We start from the raw sequence: 23,753 nt of genomic DNA on the forward strand, positions 1-23,753 counted from the left end.
AAGTTTAATTTTGAGATGTGAATGAGAAATGAGGTCATGGCATAGATGAAGACAGGCAATGAAACTATAAAATTGGTAAGCTTGGTCTATGAGAACCTATATGAGCAAAGAATCTGAAAAAGAATAGATATATGGATATGTATAACTGAATCACTTTGCTGTACACCTAAAACTAACACACTGTAAATCAACTATACTTCAATAAAATTAATTTTTAAAAAATTAATTAGTTAAAATTAAAAAACATTAAGCTTGGTGAAGTGTAGTTGACCTCATTCAGGAAAGTAGAAGTAGGCGCTGGTTCTGGAGGATACAGGAGTGGTTTGAATAGAGAGAGGGCCAACTTTACTTCCTAACAGTAAGTTAAAATTAGGGGAATACAGAGATTATAGAATAATAATCAGAAAGTGGCCTAAATGTAAGAAGCAGGCTGGCTCTTCTTATACTAGAGAAAGAGAAAGCTAAATTTGTGGTGGAGATGGTAGGGGAATCATTTGAAACAATCCAGATTTCCAATTGAAGTGAAGAGGTCAGAAAATATTAAGGATAAATAAAGCTTAGTTTATTCATTAGGAACATGGAAATTAGGAACATGGAAGTTAGAGTTAGTAAAAACCAGTCTCAAAATGGTAATTCTCTAATTCTGAACTAATCAGAAAAAAATATGAACTATAGTGCACATTAAGTCAATGTTGAGGAAAATGATGTATTTATTGGAGTACAATTCAGTTGTTATTTTACAATGCTTTAACAAAAGTACACACTAAATACATAGAATTTATATATACTATAGTATAAGTATACTTTTTAGCATAGAAAATTACAAAATTATCTAATCACTTAAAAGAAAATAGCATTATCCTTCTCACAAAGTTCTGAAATTAAAGAAAAAAATTATGAAGATATAAACTATTCACTGAAGTTTCTGAAATAATCAGAAAGCTTGAATCAAAGAGAGATTGCATTTAAGGAGGATGTGTTATTGTTTAATTCAATGGTTAAAGAAACAGAAAAATTAAATGGGAACACTTTTCTGTTAAACTTTCCCCTCGGGCAGCTGGTATAAATAAGGGAGCTAGCATGGACCCTCCATTTCCCTTGAACAGGTGTTAACTTCTTCCTGTTTAGAGGGTTTCACTTCATGGTTAAGAGCATGGCCTCTGGGCTCAAATATTTTGTGCCTGAATCCTGGACATGTCACTTGTTAAGTTTGCAACTTTTGGCAAGTTGCTTACTTTCTCTAAGCCTCAATATTTAACTGTGTAATGTGGATAATATTTGTGAGGGTTAAATGCCACTGACAAACGGTAACTGGTATACATTTAAGCGCTCAATAAATTTGTCTATCAGGAGGAGTTTGGACATCGAGGGAGATGGTAGATAGATTCAGAAGGGAAATGTGAGAATTCATTTAGAGTGAACAGTTTCGAGGAAGATGACAACTGAAAGGGGGATCCTCCTTCCCATTCAGCTGCTAGAAAAAGAGGTGTGTTTAACAGAACAGAGAAAACAGGCTGAAATCCGGTGGCCCTGTGGGCACTGGAGGAGGGGAAGCATGTTAGGAGTGTTTCACACACAGACCGAAGAAGCTAAATACTACACATCCAACAGAGCTGCGGATATCTATTTCAGTATGTCTGTGGGTCTATCTGTACAATGTTTCTCTTGAAAAGTCAGCAAGCGCTGTGAAGATAGAGCTCCAATCCTCTCTGACACTTGTTTAGGGGAGGGGAGGCAGCAGAGAAATCTCAGGGTGGAAGACAACCTACAAATACCTGCAGGGACATACATGACTACGTTCCACTTTCCTCCTGGTGTCAGAAGGCAAACAAGCTAGCACCTCTGTCTTGGACTTCCCAGCCTCCAGAACTGTGAGCAATAATTGCTGTTGTTATAATCTACCCAGTTGGTGGTATTTTGTTATAGCAACATGATTGGAGTAAGATAGCATCTTTCTACCCTAGAGGAATAAGTCCTAGACTAATTACCTAGTAAAATTTGTGCATTACCTCAACATACACCAAGTGATGCTGGATGAGGTAAAATCCAGAAACAAGGTTGCTGAAGAGTTCTGTCATGATCTACTCTCACATACTATCACATACCTCAGAGATACTACATATTTACTTGTGTTAGGAGCTTCACATGGCAGTGGTTTTCTTCATGGCAGTGTGAACACCAGCATCACTGCTACTTGCTACTCCTAAAGGAGCCTGAATGCCTCACTCCTCTTCCTTGAGAGCTATTCCAGTTTTCACTTGGCTAATCTTCAAGCTACTTATCATAAGTGTCCATTCTCTTGATTTTCAGGAACACTCATTACTATTATATCCCTCAGGGCAATTTTAGAAGTTTAAAGCAATGAAGAGTAGCTTCTTACGATAAGAAAAAAGAATAAGGTGGGTTGTTGTTCATTTATTGATCATTTATGAGTAGCTGTCATATGCCAGGCATTGGGGCATTGTGCTTTTGACGTCAGAAGCAGTCCCTGCTTTCAAGTGGTCTCTGGTAAAGCTGGGAGGAGTTTCAACTGGACAGAATAGTATAACATAATGAGTAGATAAGTGCCAGGACAGGGTGCCAGGGTGGGAAGGAGGACACAGAGAAAGAATGAGTTCATCATGAAATATTTTTGAAGAACAGGACACCTGATTTGTGTTTTGAAGGAAATGTAGAAGTGTGAAAGACAACAAAAAAGTTTCAGAAGTGAACATTCTAGGCAGAGGCTACAGCAAGATTTAAAAAGCAAGAGGGCACAAACCACAGAGCTGATCTCCCTGTGCTACGTGGCTGCTTCCCACTAGCTATCTATTTCACATTTGGTAGTGAGTGTATATATGTCCTGTGACCACCTAGAGGCGTGGGATAGGGAGGGTGGGAGGGAGACGCAAGAGGGACGAGATATGGGGATATATGTACATGTATAGCTGATTCACTTTGTTATAAAGCAGAAACTAACACACCATTGTAAAGCAATTAGACTCCAATAAAGATGTTAAAAAAATAAAATTAAATTAAAAAAAAGACACGAGGGCATACAGAGCAATGGTGGGCCTAAAGAACTGCCAATAGGTACGTATGGCTGGAGTGTAAGATCATTTGAGCAAGTAATGCAAAGGATACCAAAATGTGCAGTGGATAATCTAAGGTAAGGATATATCACCTTTCTTTTTTTCACCCTAGAAATATTTACTGAGTGACTCTTATGTGCCAATGATTGTTGTAGGTTCTGCAGTGAAAAAATCATGACTCTACCTGCACGGAATTCGCATTCTACCTAGGGAAGAGACCGAAAATAAACCAATACCAAAATATTGATATATTGTTTGGCAGACGGGAACAAACATATGGAGAAAACTATATCAGAGATGGAATGGAGCATGTGTAGGTTAATGTGTGCACCTGCATGGGGATGCACAACAGCTGTTTTTTATAGGATGATCAAGGTCTCACTGATGTGGTGACATTTGACCAGAGACTTGAAGGTAGTCATATCCTATCTATTATCATAACCTCTAGTATCATATTCTATTTATATGTGTATGGATTACTTTTCTAGAACATTTCCAGAAGATGAAATCGTAAATGCAAGGGCCTTTGGATGGGAGAACGTTGAGTGTTGAAAGTACAAACTAAGAGGCTGGTGTTCCTGGTGTGGAAAGAGTGAGAAGAGCAGTGGATAAACTGGAGAGCTGGTGGTGGCGAAGCGGGTGCAGAAAAGATAGGGCTTTTTAGAGTCTCTTTAAGTACTTGTTCCCTTGTGGCTCCCCACCTCTTAGACAGAATCAAGGAACTGTCTAGCCCCAGGCAGTGGAGAATAGGCATTTGATAGTTTTTGCTAAAGAGTTAAGCTTAAAAGCCTAAAATCTTTATGGACAGAGAGAAATTTTGCTATATTTCTTCTTTACTACATCAGAGTAATAGATGGATAAATCCAAAGAATTTTCCACAAAGGGAAAGCACCATCAGGATTTGCGTATTTTTTGTTTTGTCTTGTTTTTTAACAAGAGGGAAGGGAAATTACCGTTACTGTTTGTAATCTAGAAAGACTGGGGTAAAGAGAGGTTAAATGGCTCATTCACTGCAAACCTGGGCTTAAGAGGACAGTCGAGAGTGTTCAACATGATGCCCTCGGGCAATCACTTACTCAGAGGAGGGCCAATTACTTTTTTTTTTTTTTTTTTTTTTTTTGCTGTACGCGGGCCTCTCACTGCTGTGGCCTCTCCCGCTGCGGAGCACAGGCTCCGGACACACAGGCTCCACGGCCATGGCCCGCGGGCCCAGCCGCTGCGCGGCATGTGGGATCTTCCGGGATAGGGGCACGAACCCGTGTCCCCTGCATCGGCAGGCGGACTCTCAACCACTGCGCCACCAGGGAAGCCCTACTTTTTAAATTAAATTAAATTTATTAATTTATACAGCAAGTTCTTATTAGTTATCTATTTTATACATATTAGTGTATACATGTCAACCCCAATCTCCCAATTCATCCCACCACCACCACCCTTGCCCCGCTTTCCCCCCGTGGTGTCCATACGTTTCTTCTCTACATCTACGTCTCTATTTCTGCCTTGCAAACCGGTTCATCTGTACCGTTTTTCTAGATTCTACATATATGTGTTAATATACGATATTTGTTTTTCTCTTTCTGACTTACTTCACTCTGTATGACAGTATCTAGGTCCATCCACGTCTCTACAAATGACCCAAGTTCATTCCATTTTATGTACGTACTACGTCTTTTTTATCCATTTGTCTGTCAGTGGGCATTTAGGTTGCTTCCATGACCTGGCTATTGTAAATAGTGCTGCAATGAACATTGGGGTGCATGTGTCTTTTTGAATTATGGTTTTCTCTGGGTATGTGCCAGTAGTGGGATTGCTGGGTCATATGGTAATTCTATTTTTAGTTTTCTAAGGAACCTCCATACTGTTCTCCATAGTGGCTGTATCAATTTACATTCCCACCAACAGTGCAAGAGGGTTCCCTTTTCTCCACACCCTCTCCAGCATTTGTTGCTTGTAGATTTTCTGATGATGCCCATTCTAATCGGTGTGACTTTCAATACGCTTCCCTGGGGCAGTAGTGATTATCTTCCCAATAGCTTGGGCAGCTTGGTGAAGAAGATCAGAAGCTGACTTCAGCTTTTCATAGCTCTCCATCTTTCTACTTCCTAAATTCCCATTCCTTTTACTTGAGCACTGGTTCATCAAATATGTCACAGCAGCAGAAGCTTCTCCTAGAAACTTGTTAGAAATGCAAATTCCCAGCTGAGGCTCCGGAAATCATTGTTTTGACAAGCCTTCTGATTCTAGCTAAAGCTTGAGACCCATTGCTCTTCTTCTGATCTGAGAGAGAGCGAGGGGTGGGGGAAAGAGAGAGAAAGCCCAGGAAAGAATGCTGGAAAGTAAATTCAGAGAGCTTTTTATATGGGGTTTTTACTGTGGTAACTTACAAATGGTTGAAAAACACCCACAAATTGAAACATGTAGCTACTTTAAGGACTCTTCAGCAGAAATCAATCTTATTCCCGATCTATTACTTAATAGGTCATTTCCTCATGGGGATGACTAACAGCAATTCAACAGGAAATGCTTTTTATATTTAAATAACACTTTCTGTTCCAAGATGTCAAAATGTTTGACAAGTGGTCAAAATGCAGCTCACTAATATTCTCAACCCCATGGTAGTAAATAACCCACATCTACCATCACTGCTGTTTACTGGTGATTGCTTTTCTGGGAAAGTTGAAGCGCCTTTGCTATCTCTGTAGAAAGTCAATGACTAAAGGAGGAAACGTCCTTCATCTTGGTTCCCATAGGAAACCAAATTGATAAATCACTCACTGACTTCTATTATTGCATCTCAAGGATAGTTAACAATGCTCATCAAGGAAAAATCCCAAAGAACACTCTTGCCCTATCTCTGATTAAACCTGATTTTGGAAAATCATCTGGCTCAATCTACATTTAATTACAATATGAATGCTACTTAATTCCCTATTACTTCTGATTACACAGGATCAATGCCACTTGAAGAGTAAGAAGCAAAGGTTCACTACATTGGGGTCTCCTGGACAGCCAAGCCTGTGCCTTAGTCATTTTGACTCCCTAGTGACCAGCTTGGTATCTGGAATAGTATATGCGATCAGTAATTATTTCTTGAATGTATGATGTATGAATGAGTCAAGATATTTTGAGAGTTGGAGTCATGGGTCAAGAGGAGAAAACGTGGTTTAAAAAAACCCACTGAATTCTCAGAAGCCGGTGCTGCAATGAATGCTAATAACAACTTGACAATGTCCTCTGTCATTGCAAATAATGTGATACCAACATCTACTAATCAATCAAAAAAAGACTTTCAGAATTCAAATTTGGATAGGATTTTGAGCTGGGGATTCCTCTCACCCACCTTTTCTTATGATAAAACTTGGAACTGTAGTGTCAATAGATAATATGCCAGGTTTTCACTTAAAATTGGAAAATTTAATCTAATTTCGGAGGCATGAAATAAAACTGATGGGCAAATATTAGAATTTCCATCAATGAAAAAGCTTAGTTTCTAAAATGCTGAAGGTTAGTTTATCAAAATACTGAAATTGCCTCATATCATAAGTCAAAGCACCCTCTCTTTACTAAATAAGGAGCTACAAAGTTGTACAATTACGGTCAATAATTTTTTTACTTGGTTTGAAAAAAGGTTGCTTGTTTTAAATAAAACAAAGTTCAACTGAAGTGACTATAATATCATCAGTCTTGTAAAACTCCTTGTGTTAGATTTCTTCTATCCCCAAGATGCCAACCATGCATATTAAACGGACTCTTGTTTTTTGCGTATGATTTCTGTACATCTTTCCTATATGAATTTTCATGTTAAGTACCCTTTCTTAGAGTGTGGATTGTAACCACTCTGTTTAAAACTCTATCACCAGTACCTAGAACAGTGCCTGCCACATAAGAAACACTTAATAAAATTTCTAAATTATCTTGATTAAAATCCATACTCATCCTAGCTTTAAGCACATGAAGACAGAAATAGGTTCCAACTGCATAAGAACACGTGACTAATCCAGAGTAAATGTTAACTATACGTACAAATTATCTGTTGATTAAAATACAGAACATGTCTGAGACTTGGAATTCCTTCCTAATAGCCCTGAGTCGGAGCTGTGGTGAAGGCTTACTGGGGGCATGGTACCATTTTCTGAGGACACACTCGGAAGAGGAAGAAGTTGATGAGACAGCATGCAAGATTTTCCAGGCTCAAAATGGAACTTGACTCATCTGCATGGAACCACCCAGCGAAACACAGAAGAGCTCACTCTTCTGCTGGATTAAGCTCAACCTGGTGGAACGGAATGGAACAGAAACAAGAGACTGAGGTCGAGGTTTTGAGGATCTTCACTCCACTTACCTGCTGTCACAGGACCAGGCAACGGACAAGAAGAAATGTGGAACTGTTGCTGTGTACCTCTAAACAAATACAGTCACCCTACGTAATAGAATGTGTCCTAAATCTGACCAATTAGAATAATTCCTCCATTCTTGGTGGAGTAGCTCTGATAGAAATGGACAGAGCTGGGCTCAGGGTGGGAAGGGGGTGGTTTCCTTCTGTTACAAGCTCTAAACTTTCTTCAAGTTTCCTATGATTTAAGCCTAACTACAATTTATGGACTTTTGAAAAAGAGTAGGTACTAAAATTAAATAAGCTAAGAGTGTTGAGGGTGAAAAACATGATAACAAATTTAAGGAAATGTAGAATTATTACTATGAGAATTAACAGAACTGTGTTTGTTCCAAATATGAGCCTGCTATAGCATTTTAATTATGAATAGAATTAAACAGAAATTCACTTGCTGTCACCATCTGATAATATTACCAGAGACTTCCCTTAAGGAAATTAAAAATTATTTCTTCTATGTAAATCTCTACAAGTCCTTAATTTCAACCTTATTATAAGAAATAACACACAGTAGCAACAAGCTGGCAGAATTTTGACAATTCTCCTGCCTCCCTCCATTCCGCCTTCTTTTCCTCTTTCCCTCCCTCCCTTTCCCTCCTCTTCCCTCACTCCCTTTCTTTCCACAAAGCAAGTAAATGGGTACATGGAAAATAGTAGGGGTCACACGCTTTCATTACAGGGGTTGGGAATGTGGACTCTCACAAAAACAGACTTGATTTTAAATACTGTATCTGTGCCTTACTAGCTGTGTGACCATGAATAATTTAATCATTCTGTGCCTAAAATAGGTGTAAAATTAGGCTGTAAAATAGGTGCAAACAGTACCTACCTCTTAGGATTGTTGTCAGGGGGGATTCCAACTGGTTTTAAAATAGTATTTAGCACAGAGGAAGCATAATAATTATTTTTCACTTCTCTGAATATATAAAACATTTAGTATTGGGATTCATAGTCTCAAAATCTAACACTCCCTGATGTGAATATCTGATTGGCTAAATGGAGAAAAACATTGTTATAGTAATTATTTCCTTAGTTTCTCATTTTGTTTTTTTAACTGAAAACCAGAATCACAATTTCTTGGTATTATCTGTTATCAATGAACAGTATAAGACTATAATATTATTTTTGACAAGGCACTGAATATTTGAAATGAAGAAAACTAAGAAATAGTAGTAAATAAAACTTTTCTTGTACTAATCCCAAGTGAAAGATGAAATTAATGATGATATATATGTGAAAACTCTGGAGAAGTTATACGGAAAGAACCTCAAGTACTTGAGGCACACTTGAAATTCAAGTGACATTAAATGACTAATTCTTAAATCAAGAACCCTTCACTAAAATTAAAAACACAAATGCTTTCTTTTTCTTGATTTCTTGTAGGAAGTGAAAGAGTACTCGGTAGGTGTCAGACTATTTTAAAAAGCAGGTCATAGAGATGATATTTCAGGAGTGTAAAAATACTAAGGTGGATCTCATAAATGATTGGTATATTATTTAATTCAGGTTAGCATCAGAATTGTCAATGTTTGTTTCTTAAGCAATGCAATCCTTTAGGTAGGAAGCATGGTTCTTTGGAGAAGTTGAGAGACACAAGATACACAAACTGGAATATGGTGCAAAAACAGACAGTATCGATTTTTTAAAATTAAACCTAGGAATTATTTAACATGGCCATTTCTTTGGGTTGAAGAAAGAAATTCATATAGATTTTCCTGGTTCAGGCTCCAGTGAGGTCTATAGGCAAATTTGCAACTAGAGCAAGATTCAGACCTATTTCCAATTTTGTGCTTACCTCTTAAATATGTCCAGTTCCTACAGCATAGAGGAAAGCACTAGATTGGCCATGGCATGAATGGCCAGGTTAGGATTCTGGCCCTGCCACTTAATAACTGTGTACGGCTTAAATAGGCAATTTGCTAAACTTCATGAATTTCAATTCCCACTCTCCAACCCCCACCCTGGGCAAAATGCGTAGAATCCTTTTTCTACCAACTCTAGAGAGTTAGGATGGTCTGAGGAGAAAATGTACATAAAAATGCTTTGAAAATTATTTAATGCTTTAAAAATATTATTTATCATTATTATTTCAAGATGAGGGAAAACTCCCCCTCCGCTAATATATTCAGCTTTTTATGGCCACCTAGATCTTCCAGAAAGCTACATAAAAACTGAACATTTTAACAATACTCGGCAATGTTTAGATGTTAAAAAAAAATTATCCAAACTGGCACATTTCTTCTTAAACAGTTCTAAAAGTAATACATACATAGTGCAATGAATTTGGAAATACAGAATGAGAACGGGAGGAAGTAAAGGTCACCCTGACTCTCTTATTTCTTGAGTTAACCATTGATAAATAATTTTTACATTTTCTTTGGGTCTTTTTTCTCTATGTGTGTGATATTCAAAACCAAGTTGTGAATATGCTGTATTTACTATTTAACATTCTTCTCTTCTCACTTGACATTTTACAAAAAACAATTTTAATTTGTTAACTTCTGTATTGTTTCCGATTCTAAGCATCATAAAATACTTAATAGTGAAGGTTACCTATGAGCTATTATGTAAAAAAAGTTCAGCATCTACAACCTAAATAAATATATTAGAAATTCATAGGCTTTAAAGCAGTGATCCCCAACTGTTTTGGAGCTAGGGACCGGTTTCGTGGAAGACAATTTTTCCACCAACAGGGTGGGTGGGGGGAGGATAGTTGGTTCAGGCTGTAATGCGAGCGATGGCGAGCCATGGGGAGCAGCAGATGAAACTTCGCTCGCTCGCTCGCTCGCTCGCTGGCCGCCCACCTCCTGCTGGGCGGCCCATTTCCTCACACAGCCAGGGGGTTGGGGACCCCTGCTTTAAAGGATATCCCTATGTTTTTATGTGATTGACCATTTCAAAAGTTTCATAGACAATTCCACTATTTATATTTAATTAAAGACCATGAAACTTGTTTTTAGTATTTTTAAATAAAAGATAAAGATGACTTCATTTAAAAGCTGATAACAAACCTCTAGAACACGTCCTTCTACTTAAGTGAGGTGTTAGATAAAAAAAGCACTATAGAAATATAGATTATACTTGACTTTAAATAAAAATCTGAATAAATACTATAGAATTGTTATCTCCCCTTTATTCTGTTAATAATTGCTTATAGGAATATTATGGAGAATGATTGAAGCTTAATAGTCATATGTCAATTACCAAGATCACATTTGTGTGGTACAATGAATTTGCAAAGGTAGACTATCAAATGTATTTTATTGTCAAAGGTGGTCTGCCAATCGGCAAGTCATTTCGTAAGTTATGCTCTAAAATATATCATTTACCGATACCCAAGAGACATCTCGGTATGTCATTAATAGCGCAGAAACTCTAAGCCAGGGATATTTTTGTCTTTATAATTAATTTGAGACAGCAGCTAATAAAAACCAGAATAATAACACTAATAACCTTCAAATTAATTTTGACCCTAAGCTATAGCAATTTCAACAGAAGTTAGTATATTTACATACCAAATTAAGATTCCTAAACTTGTATTACAATTGATGCAATGTTTTTATGAAATACTACCTATATAATATTTCATTAAGATAATAAAATGAGAACAATATAGAAATGTCATAAATGTTTGTGTCCTAGAAAGGATTTAGAGGGAATTTCTGGTAGTATAAATTAATACATGATTAATCATATTACTTTTATTTATAAAGCATCCAAACATACACATCTGTAATCTTATATGTCTTTACCATCAAGAGAAATATATTCCAGAATTAATTTTAAAAACACTGTTTTTACTGTGCTTATGTATTCTAGTTGAGAAGTCTGGACTTTAAGCACTTTTAAATTATAGAACTAATCAGAAAGCAGGAGGAAACCAACAATACAACTGATGGCATTTGTTAATATAAACCTTTGTGTAAAAATGTTATGAAACTAAGAATGGAAAAAGAATAGAATTATTAAGCAACAAATGGCTGTTTTAAAAAATCTAGTTAATAGTATATACTACCTGGGTTATTCTTTTACTTGAAAAAATTACAGTATATTAGGTTGTCCTAATTTGGAACTATGTAACTGCCACTCTCATGTTTCTAGTTTTACTAGAAGAGTGCATTTTTTTGGTATAAGCGTAAGAAAAAAAAAAAAACTGGAACGTTCCATACTGCAGTTTCCTTCCTCCCTTTCCCCAACAGAAAAAATAAGAAATACTGTACCTAACCAACAGATCTGATGATTCCAAAAGGGACAAGTCTCTATTCTGAAACACTATTCAAGTCCGAACATTCCAAATTATGATTTTGTGAGACACTGGAAAATTATGGCATGAAAAATAGAAGAATATTTCTAATGCACTATAAAATGTATTCCTCAAAGCAAAAGAGCTAATGGAAGGCCAGAGCACTTAATGGATAAAATATAATCAAATGAAACAGAAGCATGTTCCAAGCTGAAAGGCAACAATCTCACTATTCTCACATAATTGGATAGTAGACATAACCCAGTAAGATCAGGTTTAAAAACATTTAAATATATATAAATACACATATGTATAAATAACATATATAGCACCTGAAGTAAATACATATTCATATTCATATATTAAAGAATCACTTTAAAATTTAAAAATATTTTTTTAACTATTGAAAAATAAACAGCTAGTGAAAAAATAAGTTTTCTTTGCAAAACTTGACTCTGGAAACAAAGATTCTTCAAATGCTTCTCCAAGAACTTGTCTATTTTAAATATAACCAAAGAAAAAAATAAAAATAAATAAATATAATCAAATATTTGAAATAGAAGGCAAATGTTCATGAAAGCAGACATATATACATGCATATATATGCATATATACACATAATTGGATAATATAATGAATATATATAATACACATAAAATACAGATCTTCCTTAACTTACTATGGCATTGCATCCTGATAAACCCATCATCAATTGAAAATATCATAAATTGTAAATGCTTATACTACACCCAATCTACCAACCGTCATAGTTTAGCCTAGTCTACCTTAAATGTGCTCAGAACACTCACATTAGCCTAAAGTTGGGCAAAATCATCTAACACAAAGCCTATTTTATAATAATCTGTTGAATATCTCATTTGTTTTATTGAATACTGTACTGAAGGTGAAAACCAGAACGGTTGTAAGTGTGTCAGTTGTGATCGAGTCGCTGAGTGGGAGGAGTGGCTTGCTGCTGCTGCCCAGCATCACAAGAGAGCATCATGCTGCATATCAGGAGTCTGGGAAAAGTATAGTTTCTACTCTAAATTCAAAGTATACTTTGAAAAAGTGAAAAAATTCCAACTATAGTTTCTACTAAACGAGTATCACTTTCGCACCATGGTAAAGTTGAAAAATCGGTAAGTCGAACCATTGTAATTTGGGGAATGTCTGTATATAAATCTTTGTATAATATATGTGTATATGTGTTTGCACGTGTATATTTAAAACTGGAATTTAGACTGTTTGCTACATCTCATCTTAGAAGCAGACTAGGCCCAAAATCTATGCCTCAAACCTTTGGTGAATAGCTAATGAATTCAGTATTCAAACAGGGATTAAAAATATTGACTTGGAAATTCAGGACAAACTTACTACTAAAAATGTTTTACACTTTTTACTTAAAAGAACATAGTTAGGTACACATGATTAGACTCTACCAACTAAAATAAATTATTGCCGATTTGGCTAGAGTTGTTGATCACCACAAAATTCTCTCTTGCGGACAACTATGGCTTACATATTAAATGGGAGGCTTTAGGCAGTTTTTGTACTTGTTTCCTTAGACCTAAATGGTCCACATAATGATAAAAAGTCAAATAAGAAAAAAATGTAAAATTATGTGCTTTTCAAGCCCAACAAAACTGTTATCATACTAAAGCTCGCCTGTGTACTAACAGTGTAGTTTTTATAGGCAGGTGTTTCTGCTACTAAAGTTTTCACATTAATTGAGGCTCTATTTTTGATTTCAGTTTAAAGGTGTTGCTAGTGATTGAATCTACTCAGTAGTGCACTTTTATGAATAAGACTCTGAATATTAAAATTCTTACATGTACTCTCTCAATTCATTGAGATTCAGTCAAATAGAAAGATATCATATACCAAGAAGATTCCTTTGTATATGATGTACAATGGAGTAACAGATTAATTTTCCTTTTTGGACAACTTAATGATATTGATTAACATTAAAAAACTTCAACAGTTACATATTAAAAAAAAGACTGGGGTACAAGGCAGATAATTAGTAGTATTACCTTTAAAGGCTTTTGTTAGAGGAAGTGAATGTTAACAACTCTTTATAAATTAAAGTTGCCCTCTCCCAGGAACTTCAATACTGTATCAGAAAAAAATAAAATAAAATTGTCAACTATTGCTTTTAAGAAAGGGAACAATTCCCATTTTCTATAACATTACTTCTGAAATCAACACCCTTGATATCATTTCTGATAATGAGCCAGTGAAAAGAGTGATTAGACAAATGGTACAATTCAGAAAGAAAATAAGATGCAGAAAGAAATTCAGAAAGAAAATAAGATGCCAACTGAGTTTTCCCAGGTCATCCAAAAATCAACTCCTTGCAGAGTTAAAAATAGAAGCTAAGACTAATTCCCACAGCTACTGCCAGATCAGAGCCTGACAACTTTGCATTGTGGTAGCTTCAACCTCTCCTGCTACTGGGATTACCTGCATTGAGACGTCTTCCTATGAGGTTCAGTCATTTCAAGGTTTGCTTTAAAACGGAGAGGGGTAGGAAAAGGTTCATAATTTTAGGGAAAATCTGTGGTAATGAGATCTCATTGTAAACTGCTCTTGAGAATTAGGAAGATAAAAACTGGAAATATTTACTAACCCTTACTATGTCTCAAACACTGCAGTAAGTTCCCTTTTATGTTATCTTCTTTAATCTTCGCAACAACCCTGTGATTTTCCTGTTTTAAATATCCAGAAACAATTCACAGTGGTTAAGTAACTTACCCTAAGTCATAGAGATAGAAAACAATAGAGGTAGGATTCAAACTAGGTGAGGTTCAAAGTTCAAATTCACTTCCTGAAAAACATGATTAGAACATAAGTGGTAGCCAAAACTCCCCAAAATAAATTAAAAAATTAAAAGTAAGAGAGAAAGGAGGAGAGGAGGGCCTAGTGATCTGCATACCTTAAAAATAATGTTTAGAACTTTTTGATTGATCTTTAAAATGACCAAAACTAGCTGCCTGAGAGCTCTAAGAATAAAATTATTAACAAACTAAACAAAAAATATTGATTTTTATACTCACTCACTTTGAGATCACCCAATTGCTTTCCTTTCATAACACTGTACTGCCATTTTATTTCATTTTCTATTATATTTATTAAGGGATAATTTAAAGACAAGTATTTTGCCTAACAGGTTAATGATTTTTTTTTCTTCTAAACGATGACCAAGATGCCGATCCTCCTCCCCTTATTCAATGGACTAATTAGTGTCAGATCATTTTAGTGTCATATTTAATTTCTGTGGTGAAATAGTGATTTCACAAACCCTGTGAAGATGTTACACATCCACTATAACATGCATGCAGGTGGAAAAAATTTTCAACTGATGTAGATTTTGCTTTCTCTATGATTGTATTCTTCACAATCAATGAGATAGAAAAAGACACAGAGATAAGAGAACTGTTGACTAATATTTTCTTATTAAAATGTGTATCTTGGGCTTCCCTGGTGGTGCAGCAGTTAAGAATCCGCCTGCCAATGCAGGAGACATGGGTTCGAACCCTGGTCTGGGAAGATCCCACATGCCGCAAAGCAACTAAGCCCATGTGCCACAACTACTGAGCCTGCGCTCTAGAGCCCGCGAGCCACAACTACTGAGCCCATGCGCTGCAACTACTGACCCGGCGTGCCCTAGAGCCCGTGCTCTGCAACAAGAGAAGCCACCGCAATGAGAGGCTCGCGCGCCACAACGAAGAGTAGTCCCCACTCCCAGCAACTAGACAAAGCCCAGGCACGGCAACAAAGAACCAACGCTGCCAGAATTAAATAAATTACTTAAAAAAATAAATAAACTCTGTATCTTGCATTTTCAGTTTTCTAAAAGTTCAAATCCATGGTGGTTGAAAAAAGAAGAGTAATGTCATATGTTTTCTTGTCCTGGGTAAATGGATTGTGCTTGGTTGAGTGTCTTCTTTTTTTTTTGCCAGAATTTCTTTTTTATTATTTTTAGATCTACTATTACTTATTTGAATTCTACTCACTGTTTTTTGTTTTTTCATCTTTATTGGAATACAATTGCTTTACAATGGTGTGTTAGTTTCTGCTTTATAACAAAGTCAATCAGTTATACATATACATATGTTCCCATATCTCTTCCCTCTTGTGTCTCCCTCCCTCCCACCCTCCTTTTATCACCCCTCTAGGTGGTCACAAAGCACTGAGCTGATCTCCCTGTGCTATGTGGCTGTTTCCCCCTAGCTATCTATTTTACGTTTGGTAGTGTATATATGTCCATGCCACTCTCTCACTTTGTCACAGCTTACCCTTCCCCCTCCCCATATCCTCAAGTCCATTCTCTAGTAGGTCTGTGTCTTTATTCCCATCTTACCCCTAGGTTCTTCATGACCTTTTTTTCTTTTTTCTTAGATTCCATGTATATGTGTTAGCATACAGTATTTGTCTTTCTCTTTCTGACTTACTGGTTGAGTGTCTTGAACTGCTCAAACTTTAAGGTCCATCATCTCTAATTTCCACCTTACCAAAACCTCAGACAAGAAACAGGAGAAAGGGTAGTGCCATCCATAATTCATTCCCACCACACCTACAAAAATAATCACAAGGAACTTGTGTAGAATACCAATTCTTTTGTATTAGGAAGGCAGTTTTCAAAATTAAATGGCATTGGTTCATTTGGTTGTTTAATAAATATCTTGCAGATGCCTATCATAAAGCCAAATACCAAACTGACCATTTAAGTTGCAGGAATTTGTACGGTCTTGATATTTTACTATCTTAAAGTAACAGTTTACATTTGAGTGCTTACCACAATATGTAATACCAATAAACTCCCTAGAAATCTAAATATTTATAAAATACACCAAATGCTACTGTCTCATGCCTCGCTTTGCAATCCTGGATTGCTTTCTACTATGGAGATGATGTAAGAAATATAAGCTAGATATCTCTTCTATGGGATCACCAGCCATGTCTCAACTAACTTTTATCAGTGGAGACTCTCAGTACATACATATTTATTTATTATAAAACTCTTCGGTACTGATCATTAGGTAATTCTGGTAAATGTGGGCATGTAATAATAGTTAAGAATGTCAGCCCCATTTCATTTCAGCTTGATCCACTGCAGGAAAGCACAAATTAGATGAAAGCAATTTCCCCAAGAACAACTCACTTCCTTGAGATGAGACATAAACTTGGGTGAACAATGATTTGTCACAATTTATTTTTGAGGGTAGTGGTTTAAAAAAAGTGCTAATGTAATCTTTTCAGAATGAATCCTTTTAAAAATGCATTAATTCTCCAGTGAACATAGCTTATAATTAAAAACCTATACATGTAATTTTACTTTTCTAAATTTTTACATATGACCATATATAATAAATATGGAAATCTTAAAATCTTCATTATCTTTAAAATTTGATGGCCTTTAAATCTGAATTTGGATTTGGTGAGTCTGACGGATTATTCTTAGTGACTCTATTGGGTACCACCAATTCAGATTCAACATTATTTCTGCAAGTCTCAGAAGCATTAAGTTTTGTGAATGGATAGAGGGTATTAACATCCTGGTGGTTTTTCACTACATTGAGATGACCAGAGAACCTGAGTGTGAAAGATCATGGAGAGGAGTGTAAGAAATGGCACTAAAGGTATCACTGACTTCTCTCTATTTACTCAGATTCTGCAGTATACAACAGAAGGAACAAAGCAGGTTGTGTTGCTGCTACTGTTGCAATGGCCAAGGATCCTCAGTCTCATAGCCACTGCAGTCCATTGTTTAAGATGTGAGCTTGTTGTTGCTTATTCAGGCAAAAGTCAGAATGCTTATTTGTTTTATGTCTGTTTTTTAATGAGGGTTTGATTAGACAGCAATAAAGACAAAAGTAAATAGGAGAAATGTTTATTAATAGGTCCCTCCATCCCTATCAACCAAAGAAAAGGCATACCTTAAAATATTGTAGTGAAATGTCTAGGGTGTGTCTATCTGTGTTCTTACCACCCTTTACCTTTAAGTAGCTTTTCAAAAATATGTTATAAACATGTTGCTTCATCCTTGCCCTTTTAGCCTGTTAATGTCTAATTTAAGTAAAGCAGGATGCAATCCCCAGCAAGTTATCTGTTTCTCCTTTCTTGGACCATGCAAATCAAAACAGTCTTCTTCTAAGGAGAGTAGTGAAAAGTTGTGCCAATTGTGTTCATACTTCAGCTATTCCAACGTTCTTTAGTTTATCTTAAATGAGACATTCTCATCTTTGGGCTTTAATTATTCTGTTTAAAAATAAATTTTAAAAGATACTCTGAAGAGAAACTAAGAAAAAAAACAACAAAATAAAAGATTTACCATAATGCAGGTACATAAATATGAACTAAAAATACTTTTAAATTAAAAATTAATCTTTTTTATTTTAAAAATTAATCTAATTAAAATTACAGATTAGGCTGGATAGAATTGATCCATTGCTGAAGCTTAAAAACAAACTAGCTATAAATGTTACTAGTTTTCTACACTGTTGTTACAAGACTTGACTGACATCCGTGATGTACTCTGCAATATTTTTGAAATGATGAAATGTGTGATCCAGAGACTTGAAATATTTCAATACTTGTGTATAGGAATTTTCTTCCATGAACTAGAAATGAAAAAAGTGAGAATGTTTCCTTGCTCAAATCACATTAAGTGGATTCCCTTACATTACTTGCATTCATTTTTAAGATAGTCATAAATGGTTACATAAAATACAGGAATATTATCTGTTGAAGAAGTTGATGGTTTTTATAGTCAATGTATGTATTCAAATGATAAATGTTTCTGCATAATCTCTGACCCAACAATACCATTCCATGCCACTCCAAGAATTCTTCCATCAAAAGTAAAAGCTCCAGGACATAAAGACATGAACCTCTATGTCCATTACTACATTTCTTGAAATCATAAAACTGTTTGGAACTTAATAAATGTTTATCAATGGGTTTTGACTGAATGAAATTATGGCTCACTCATAGTACACATTACTGGGCATCTACTAAAGGTAATATGGTAGTGATATATGCTAGATATCATTAATATAATAGAAACACAATGTACTAAAAGTGTTTTGCAACTAAAAATCACTATACATTGTATGGCTTTAAAAAGGAATGAAATGCTGCTACATGCTATAACATGGATAAACTTTGAAAACATTATGTTAAGTGAAAGAAGCCAGACACAAAAGGACAACTATTATATGATTCCACTTATATGAGGTAGTTAGAATAGGCAAATTATAAACCCAGAAAATAGAATAGAGTTAACCAGAGGCTAAGGGGAGGGGAGAAATAAGGGGTTATTGTTTAGTGCGTACAGTTTCTGTTTGGGATAACAAGAAAGGTCTTAAAATGGATAATGGTAATGGTTGCTCAACATTGTGAATGTACTTAATACCAATAAATGATACACTTAAAAATGGTTAAAATGGTAAATTTTACATTATGGGACATTTTACCAAAATAAAAAATAAAAATATACTATAAAATAAAGTAAAAATTTACCTCATACTAGGCATACTATGAAGTTTGCATAAAATTGCACTTATTTTAGGAGCTTATATGGTTATTATCATATTTGGGGACATGTAAAGAAAGCAACAGCTTAAGTAGTCCTCTTGAGTTCTTTCTCTCCATCTTTCCAACCTGGTGTTTTCTAGATTAATGGTTTTGTCACGCCTCTCTTTGAATACTAGCATCAGTAGGAATGCTAGCTAGTACTGGTTTCCTTAAGTATCAGCTAAAAAGTTTAATGTATTTTTATGCTGGTAATTGTTTTAGAACCTGGGAGGGATGTCATTGTTTTCTTAACTTGCCAAAAGCAAATATAGTACTGTAGACAGCATTACTAGAAAGAAATAGTAACTTTGAAGTAGACATATGTCCATCCTAAGCAAACTGAATATATTTCAAAGCAGACCACACCACTCAACTGCTGGCAATGTTCTTCCACATACTTGGCAGTATACTACTCGAAGTCTGAGAACTGTTTCTTTTTTGTAAAAATGATTTTGATTGGAAAACCCTGAATAAATCCTTTGGAATGTGTAATGTTTAGAGCTCCTTCTGGGATTCCTTTTCCATGAATCAAGGTTCTTTGATTCACTATCCTCCTTGGCACTTGCTTCCTAGTCATCTCAGCAGCCTTTGTGCCAGTGCTAATGAAGAGCTCCCACTTTAGGTCCTAAAGCAGGGAGAACAATAAAAGGAGAACCTCATTTCAAGTACCAGAAATGTCTGGGCTATAAAGGACACACATATTGTCAAAGTAAGCCCAGAGTGGGGTGACATCACCAAGGTCATTCCTGGCTCCACGTCCCCCACAGGAGGAACAACTAACAATTATTTGGAAACAGGACACTATTTGAGAGAATCCTAGAACATGGAGGTGAGGCTGAAGCACCCCCGTGCACCACAGAGACCAAGACAGACTGCATTAGAAGGGTGAGAAAAGGAGCTTGACCACACTGCCCCTCCCCCAAGCCAGTGGAGCACCATGGGTGAAGTCTCCCCTGAACCTCTGGTTCCTCCAGTAGGGGAAGAGAACTGGGGGACAGCAAGCACCACCACTAGCATTGGGGTTGCTTTGTGGGAGCCACTGCTCTAATCTGCTCCACTGGATTTGCAGGGGAATCTGCAGGGTTTGACCACTAAAAGTTGGACTGTGATGAAGGGGGAAGGGGCATGCAACAGCCAGCACATGGATTGTGACCGATGGAATTCATACCTGCAGTGCCCAAGTAGTGATCACAACTGGCACCTTTGCTTATCTACAGAGCCAGGTTGGTGGGACACTACAACCGGGGAACTCAGCAGGGTACAGATCCACCTGATACGCATCTGGCCCTTGAACCTGGTTTGCCCATACCCAGGGAAAGAGCAGAGTCACAGCCCATCCACTGTGGAGAGTGTCTTCTGGCCATCTGACCAAAAGGGCTGGCAATAAATCCTGGAAGCTATTTGGCCTAGTCGTGCTCCAGCCAAGAGGCAGGCAGCCAGAGCTCATCACTGGCTCTGGTACAAAGCAGAGCCAGTATCAGGTGTGGAGGGATCCTGTACCATGCACAGGCAGGGAGATTAATTCATATCCAAGGCTGAGAGGAGCTCCCAGCTCCTCCCAACTGGGGAGTCTGTTTGAGAAATTAAGAGTCGCCTGGAGTGGTCCCTCCTCATCCCACCCAGGCAAAGGAACTGGGACTAGCCCCATCCCATCTGCTGTGGAGAGTGTCTTCCTGGCCCATCTGACTAGAAGGATTGGTGACAACTCCTAGAAACTGTGCGGCCCAGCAGTGCTCAAGCCTAGAGAAGGGTAGACAGAGCTGATAGTCTGCAAAGCAAAGCCAGTGGCCTTGTTCAGCCACAGAACGTGGAGTGTGGATCAGCTTGAGTTAAGACAACGAAGAGCTTTACTGGCTTTAGAGCTGCTTCTCCTGCTGCACCCAGGCAGGAAATCTAATTCATAGCCCTACTCATCACTGAATACAGCCTTCAGCACGTCCAACTGGGGAACCTAACCAGAGAACATGGGAAGCTGTACAGCCCATTAAACAGCCCTAGATACAGTGGCACTTGAACAGACAGCACAGCCTGTGGCCTCCCCCTTCTGCAGGGCAAAACCAGTGCCCTCACCTGACCAGGGAATTAAGTGCACACTCTGGCCTGATTTGGGTTCCCAAACAATGAACTATACAGGCTCTGGGTCCTGTCCAGAGCCAGGTCCTATACAAGCTCTGATTCTCTGCCAGGAAACTAATTCATAGCCCCATGTACTACTACTACTGAATATAATACCCAGTTAAGTCTGGAGGAAGAGCCCAATTATTCAGATATGCAGATACCAATGTAAGGAATCAAGGATCACAAAAATTAGGCAAATAGGACACCACCAAAGGAAAGTAATAAAACTCCAATAACTGACCTTAAAATAATGAAGATCTGGGCTTCCCTGGTGGTGCAGTGGTTGAGAGTCCGCCTGCCGATGCAGGGGATGCGGGTTCGTGCCCCGGTCCGGGAGGATCCCACATGCCGCAGAGTGGGCTGGGCCCGTGAGCCATGGCTGCTGAGCCTGCACGTCCGGAGCCTGTGCTCCGCAATGGGAGAGGCCACAACAGTGAGAGGCCCATACACCGCAAAAAAAAAAAAAAAAAAAAAAAAAAGAATATCTATGAACTGTCAAAGAATTCAGAATAATCCTCCTAAGGAAGTTTAGTGAACTACAAGAAAGCACAGACAGCTAAGTGAAATTAGGAAAACAATGCATGAACAAGACAAGAAGTTTGACAAGGAAGTAGCAACATCAAAGAAACAGGAACACTAGATTTTAAAAATACAATAACTGAACTGAAGAATTCAATAGAAAGTTTCAAAGGTAGATTCGACCATGCAGAAGAAAGAATCAGCAAACTGGAGGACAGGACTTTAGAAATTACCCAGTGAAAGGAACAAAAAGGAAAAGAATAAAAAGAGTGAAGAAAGCCTATGGAAATTATGGGACACAATAAAGTAAACAATGTTCATGTATGGGAATTCCAGAAGAAGAAAAGAGAGAGAGAAAGGGAAAAAAAGTATATTTAAAGCAATAATGGATGAAACCTTCCCAAACCTAAGATGAGAAATGGACATCCATATCCATGAAGTCCAAACAAGCCCAAATAGGTTGAACTCAAATAGGGCTACTCTGAGACACATTGCAATTAAATCATCAAAAGTCAAAAACAAAGAAAGAATTTTAAGACCAGCAAGAGAAAAGAGAGAAGTTACATACAAGGGAACCCTGGGATAATTGGATATTCACATGTAAAAGAATGAAATTGGACCAATATCTTATACCACTCACAAAACTAACTTGAATTGGATTAAAGACTCAAATGTAAGACCTGAAACTATGCAACTGCCAGAAGAAAACATAGGAATAAAGCTCATTACATGGGTTTGGTAATGACTTTTTGGATATGACACTGAAAACACAAACAACAAAATAAAAAATAAACAAATGGAACTACATCAAACTAAAAAGCTTCTGCACAGCAAACGAAAACAAAAACAAATCAACAAAGTGATTGAAAAGACAACCTATAGAATGCGAAAAACATATTTGTAAACCATATATCTGATAAGGGTTAATATCCAAAATAAATTAAAAATTCATACAAATCAATAGCAAAAAAAAAAATAACCAATTAAAAAAATGAGCAACGGAGCCGAATAGACATTCCTCCAAAGAAGACACACGAAAAGCCAACAGGTACATGAAAAGATGCTCAATACCACTAGTCATTAGGGAAATGCACATTAAAACCACATTGAGATATTACCTCACACCTGTTAGAACAGTCATCCTCAAAAATGTCAAGAGATAACAAATGCTCGTGAGGATGTGGAGAAAAGGGAAGCCTTGTGCTGTTGGTGGGATTGTAGATTGGTAAAGCCAGTATGGAAAACAGTATGGAGGATCCTCAAAAATTAAGACTAGAACTACATATATCTAGCAACTCCACTTCTGGGAATATATCCAAAGAAAATGAAAACACTAACTCAAAAAGATATCTGCACCCCCATGTTCATAGCAGCATTATTTATAATAGCCAAGACATGGAAACAATCTAAGTGCCCATTGATGGACAAATGGGTAAAGAGGTTGTTTTATATATTTATAGATATATACGTATTATATGTATACACACACACACACACACTGAAATATTATTCATCTGTAAGAAAACAAAGAAATGCTACCATTTGAGACAACAGAAATGGACCTTGAAGGCTTTATGCTAAGTTAAATAAGTCAGAGAAAGAAAGGCAAACACTATATGATCTCACTTATATGTGGAACCTAAAAAAAAAGAAAACAGTCATAGAAAAGGAGATCAGACCTGTGGTTACAGGAGACAGAGGGTCAGGGGAGGGGAAATTGGAGGAAGATGGTCAAAGGTACAAGCTTCCAATTGTAAGATAAATACATACTATGGACATAATGTACAACATGATGACTACAGCTAACACTGAGGTGTGATATATAGAAAAATCG

At 36.9% G+C, this 23,753-nt stretch overlaps 1 long non-coding RNA gene across 1 annotated transcript; it reads right to left on the reverse strand.

Annotated features, from left to right (window-relative positions):
- Nucleotides 1–18,637: 18,637 nt before the first annotated feature.
- LOC308609845 lies at nt 18,638–22,313 on the reverse strand. The gene is made up of 2 exons (XR_014014361.1): nt 21,642–22,313; nt 18,638–19,907 (listed from the first exon to the last, which is right to left on the reverse strand). It is a non-coding gene; the product is annotated as an uncharacterized lncRNA (long non-coding RNA).
- Nucleotides 22,314–23,753: the final 1,440 nt, after the last annotated feature.

Source organism: Mesoplodon bidens, assembly GCF_964165515.1.
Source record: "Mesoplodon bidens genome assembly, contig: HAP1_SCAFFOLD_723, whole genome shotgun sequence".
Lineage (NCBI taxonomy): Eukaryota > Metazoa > Chordata > Mammalia > Artiodactyla > Ziphiidae > Mesoplodon > Mesoplodon bidens.